At 38.3% G+C, this 6,000-nt stretch overlaps 1 long non-coding RNA gene across 1 annotated transcript in view; it reads left to right on the top strand.

Annotated features, from left to right (window-relative positions):
• LOC112558213 overlaps positions 1 to 2,428 on the top strand; it is a 3,845-nt gene extending 1,417 nt beyond the window's left edge. Inside the window, exons 2-3 of the long non-coding RNA XR_003098095.1 lie at positions 565 to 615; positions 1,528 to 2,428. This is a non-coding gene — a long non-coding RNA (uncharacterized LOC112558213). The remainder of the gene's footprint in view (positions 1 to 564; positions 616 to 1,527) is intronic.
• The last annotated feature ends 3,572 nt before the right edge of the window (positions 2,429 to 6,000 follow it).

Below are 6,000 nucleotides of genomic sequence, written 5' to 3'. Positions count from 1 at the left end.
AAAGCCTGGGGCCAGATGACTGACTTATATTAGGATATGTCGGCTGTATGTGGCAATTGTGCAACCAAGTAACCAACTGTATTCCATGACTTCATCGTCTGCTGCTGTGGACCTACATGGACTAGCAAAAGTATCGCTCAAGATGCGCTGACGGACCAAAGCACTTGCTTCAACAAATTAATCAACAGAGTTTGTTATCATCGGCCTGCAGGAGTATATCATGGCCCGTAATTTATTATTTCTGAAGCTACACCGGCCTAAGATGATGTAAAGAATAAATAACATTCATATAGTATAAATAAATCAAACTTTCAAACACAAACCTCGGGTAAGCACAAACAATAGTCTATATCATGTAGAGGTCAAAGTACAGAGAAAAGTGTTTACACAATAAAAACTTAAACACAAGCAGCAATCTGTCTCGTAGTATGCCAATCGCTTTACTTGCAGAAAAAAGTTTTATAGTTCAAAACATTTAAGAGCAAAAGTTAGGCATAATGTGTCCTTTGTTACAAAAGTCCTTGTCCACATCCTAAAGTTGACAAAAATGTGTTTCTGTGGCAGAGTGCGGGGTGAACTACTGTCCTTGTATCGACAGCTACACCTGTGTTGATGGTAAGTGTTGTTGATAAACACTCCCTCACTACCCGGATACACACTCTCTCTTTGTCCCTCCCTTTCTCCGTCTGTCACACACACACACCCACATGTACGCAGCACATATAGAGAGAGAGAGGGGGAGGAAGAAAGATTTTCAAAAAAAAAAAAAAAAATAGCCTAACCGATTTAACAAACAAACGGATAAACACGTGACGATTTTATGACTAAGTCCTTTTGTCCATGTTACAAGTGGTAGCTTTGTACATCAAAATACGAAAATGATTATTAAATGTATAATTAAATAATAAAAGGAAATTCTTAAACAGCGCCTTTTCTCTCACTCACACACGCACATGCACACATGCACACACGCGCATATGCTCGCACAGAGAGAGAGAGAGAAAAGAAGAAAGAGGACACTGGTTTAAAAACAAAGATACAAAGGACTTATGATTTTTATACTTTTTTCGTAATTTCACATGTAACAGAGTGACCATTTTCAGTGAGATACTGACCTGTGAATATACGGAAGCTTGCGGTATTTACTTGAACACAAAACTCGGTTCACCATTCTCAATAACGTTCGGCGTAGTGATTAATATAATTTTTCATTTTACCATAATTTAATTTCAAAATATTGTCGATAGCGGTCTCTTTGTGGTTAACGAGCTATTTCTACACAGAAAGGGAGATCATAAACATTCGTCACATCTATTTTAAAAAAACAAAAACCTCTCTCATTCACCTGTTTACAAATTTGCATGACAGTGGCTATACTGAAAATCGTTGTCATCATAATCATCGTCTCAATCATCGTCCTTCAACACTTACAAACATTTATCGCACTCAAACGAATAACTAAATACTACACTTTGATTTAGCCAAAAGACTGAGAAACGATAAATAAATAAACTGTTTATTTTGCAGGGTACTGCAGTTAACAACAAAGCCCAAGAACGCCCAGAGCATCATTACTCAGAGCTCAACCTTCCACCTTCCTGATCACAGACTGACATTTGACCTCTGAAACAATTGTGATAGACGGATCGACATTCTGGAATGTCATGGCATTCATAGCTATCCTAATGAACATAGTAACGTCCTTGTTAATGTCTGTCTTTCTCATTATTTATTAGTTTTCTTTTTTGTTGTTGTTTGTTTTTTTAGTAGTCTGTCTCCTGACTATAAAATATATGTGTGTGTGCGTGCGCGCGCATGTGTTAGTCTATGTAATTGCGTGCCTGCACATGTCTTTATGTCGAAGATTCATTATGTATCTTATTAATAGTATTTCAAAGTATTTATATGTACAAATTATATTCTAAATCTGTTTACCGTTGGCATTCGGTTGTCATCGGGAATAAGTAAAAAGTTCCACAACTCGCCACAGTAAACAGTCCAAGAGGTGGAATGATCTGTAGTTGCTTCCCTTTCACTTTAATTACCTGTGATGACTGAGTGTTCGCCACACCTTTGACAGAGATGATGTCTGGCAGAACTACAGTCACCTCCACTGGGACCCGGACTTTCACAGACTTTGGAGCAGAGGAAAGAGAGACGGAGAAAGTATCCAAGATGGTGATGAAGGCAGAGTCTGACTGTGGAAGCCGGTTACTGGGGGAACATGTGTCAACAATAACAACACATTCTGTTTATCGTCCTGTTTCTTTCCCTGCATGTCTGTTTTATATGTGATATTATCCTTAACCTTTATATATATATACTCACACCTATTAACACCTAAGCTTATGCATACACACAAAATCGTATAAATGCTCATTATGATTATTATGTGCACACATCAAATAAATGAGTGTTTGGTCTCAAATATAAGTTTGGTTTTTTTTGTCTGCAAAGGTAACTTCAATAAAACATTTAAAAAATCTTTCGTGTGTAAAGCGAGTTGTGAGTACCTTATCAGTAAAAAGTAAGGAAAAGAAACACAAAAAATGTAAGAAATTAATTTCCATTTGATTATTTATATTGCCATGCTTGTAATTAGTGTTTGTGCTTGGTTGTGAGCGCTGTTGTGTGTGTGTGTGTGAGACAGAGTGGAAGAAAAGATCTTCAGAGACTTTATAAACGGGTGTGCACTATTTGAATAACTGATAGAGAGAGGAAGGCTGTTCCATCATAATTTTACCAAGAGTTAGCACACCTGTTGGCACAAAGCAGTTGCGCCGGATGGCGGGATCGCTGCAGACAAAGAAAGTCCATAAGTTGTTTCAAAACTTTTAAATGTCTATATAAACGCTCCATGTAAACACATGCATCTAACATCCTAAATCCTTTTCTTCATTTTCAATATAATTAAAATGAACATGTTAAACATTAGAACGAACATGCTCAACAGAATGAGATTGACTCTGTTATATTTAAAAATTACAGAAACTGAAAAGCTAATTGTTGAATTGTTGCTATCGTGTTTCCTTTCTCTAAATGTAGTTGTTATTATTTAAAAAACTAAAATAAAAATAAAAACGGTTGAAAAAATGAATGCGTAAGTAAAAATTTAGCTCCTGCCTTTAGCTTCCAATGAACATCAGTGGAGAACAAGACAGAGAGAAAAAGTTGTATGTACCCGTGTTAATGATGGATATTTTGATTGGTTTGTGAATGAAAACCAGTTTGCGTACACACGTATATACGGAGCAGAGCGGGTGGTTCCCGATTCTATTGAGATATTATTATTAGTAAGACAGTGAATGTTAGAGAGCAAAATACTCCTCCTTCAACGACACCTCTTCCTGAGGTCTCTACATGGGTTCCCTATTACCTTCTTGTACATGCGTGGGATTAATTTTGCTGAAGACCCACAACGATGTGTAGAAGACAGGATCCTTCTTCTAGGTTTTCAACAAATGTCCTGTCACCCTCCATCCGTCTTGACTGATTACTGAATACCCACAGTCTCAGAGTATTTTAAGGTGCTGGCGTGTTGCATCAGCAGATTAACCCCACCCCAGACCAGGGACATTTGATTAAAGCCCCTTGGTTGACTTTAGGAATGCGAGCATTCCACGAGTTGGCGCCATTTTGGAGTCAATTGAGAAAAAAGTTCATATCTGCATTATGCCAACTGAAAATAGCGTTTTGTTGGTTTTTTTGTTTTTGTTTTTGTTTTTGTTGATTTTTTTTTTCTAGAGAAATTTCATGACAAAATAAAACAAGAGGAAGACTCCTAACACATTGATGGAGTGAGTGGCTTGGTCTGGTTTATATGCCAAAGGAACGATTTCCTGTTCCATAGGGTTAACGATAAACATTTATCAAACGTTTATCCTGATAAAAGGGTGTCAAACAGGAATCGTTTAGTATTGAGAGGAGCACAGGCCATACAAAGTTCACACTAAACTAAAACAATAATAGCAATAAAGCAAGCAGTAATAACACAGCCGTGCTTCTGTGTACGGGCAGAGTGTGGTCTCCCCATCTCCTCAACCCCCAGTTGCTGGTACATTAATGACGAAGCGGCGATGACATCTATGAATGATCGCCTCCATCGGTCACTGGAGGAGGAAGAAATGATTTTGTCGTCGGCTAGAAGCTGGTCTTTGTGTGTCTGAGTCACGCAGGCTGTACATTGTACCAGGACAACTTCTTGGACTTTTGATATGCATACAGGCATGCTAGTCTTGTTGTAGGTGTGTCCGTTGGGGTGTATAGGTCCTTGTAAACATAAGCATTCCAATCACGTGACATGCATGTTGTTGAAGAAACATTGGCTTCATAAAACAAATGTCGTTCAAGAAAAAGTTGTTCTTGTGGATGCATGTCCTTGTTGAGGTGTGCTGCTGAGTGTTTTTGTCCTAATGTTTATCAGTGTTGGGATTTCGAAGTGATAGTGTTTTTTTGCAAGATTTTTCTAGAATCAGATTTTTCAGTCGCGGACTGACAAAAAAAAAAAAACCCATCATCCCACTGTACCTCCCAATGGTACCTCGGCACTCGACCTTTGAGAAGCTGATCGAGCACCAATCACTTCTTTTTCCCATAAGAAATAATGGAGACCTGTTTAACTGGTTCTGGCACCCAGAAATAGCTAAATATTTTCTTATTTATACTATTTTATATTACAGCATATGTAAAAAATGGGTTTGTTTCATGCTGTGTTCTAAATTTATTCACGCCAACAACAATTTCTTCATCTCTTCCATTATTTGAGACCTTTTCGCTCCTCTCAGTACATCAGCTGCTTTAATGTCTTCTTTATGTGAAATCATTGTCTTTATCGTCTACTTGACCATACCATACTGAATGGCTAATTCACACACATTTGAAACTTTCGTACTTGAATTTTTTAAATAGTATTTATTCTTTTCTTCACTTTAAGTTTCTTGAGTTCTTTTCGCTCTTTCTCTCTTTCTCTCTCACAAACACACACACACACACACAACAAATCACCGTAAGAATGTGGGCAAAATGAGAACCGGTCTTTGTTTTTTGACACACAATACCAAGTCGCTCTTTTACCTTTGTTTCACCCGAAGCGTCACGGGTAAGCGTGACCTCTCATTCGTCTGGGCACAGGAGTACCAAACAAGTGGTCGAACACCCAAATAGAACTTTCTCGAAAATATTGATCGAGGACCGAAATGTTCAAACACGGAACATCAGTACGAGTGCCGAGCTACCATTGTAACAGCCACCCGACTGAACTGATGATGGCCGTGAAGTCGTACAGATGGTGACAGTGACAGTGACAGTGACAGTTACTGTGACAGTGACAGTAACAGCAACGCTAGTTGTACCAGCATCAGTGTCAGCGCAACAGCGATGATGACGATGTGGGCAGCGATCATGAGGATCATGTTATTCATTAATAATATTTTTAAAACTCTTCTCCTTTTTTTTCTTGTTATTAAAGTAATCATGTTATCCGTCATTAATACTATTGAAATTCTTGCCCTTTTTTCTCTTATTAATTACTTCAGCTGCTGTATAGTTAATTTTATCTGTTTCCGTTGTGGGGTTAATTTTCCTTTCTGTTTCAGACCACATGATGTTGTGAAGAGAGAAATAATCTGTTCCTGTGACACTGTATGAGAGAGTGATAATCAGAATGCTTTACCGATCGAAAAAAAAAATAAATAAATAGACCTAATCCTACAAAAACCTAAGTACAAATAACACACACACACACACACGTACACACAGAGTAAATACAGACGCACGTGCAAGATTTCTGTGAGCACAGTCTGAGCTCGCTGCTATGTCCAACATCACGAGTTCTCACAGCTTTGCCGACTACAAGCCTCAGCTCGGTTGACCAGTTAAATTCCAATTTATAGACATGAATACTAGTCGATGATCGTCTTATCTGCAGCTCTTCAGGACCACGTGCATCGCTCTATGGCGATGTTCAACGCACATCACTTCCGGTCCGACGAAAGGAAATGA

Source organism: Pomacea canaliculata, linkage group LG2 (assembly GCF_003073045.1).
Source record: "Pomacea canaliculata isolate SZHN2017 linkage group LG2, ASM307304v1, whole genome shotgun sequence".
NCBI classification, from domain to species: domain Eukaryota; kingdom Metazoa; phylum Mollusca; class Gastropoda; order Architaenioglossa; family Ampullariidae; genus Pomacea; species Pomacea canaliculata.
The sequence above is the reverse complement of the archived record's forward strand: the minus strand, read 5'-3'. Positions and strand labels throughout refer to the sequence as shown.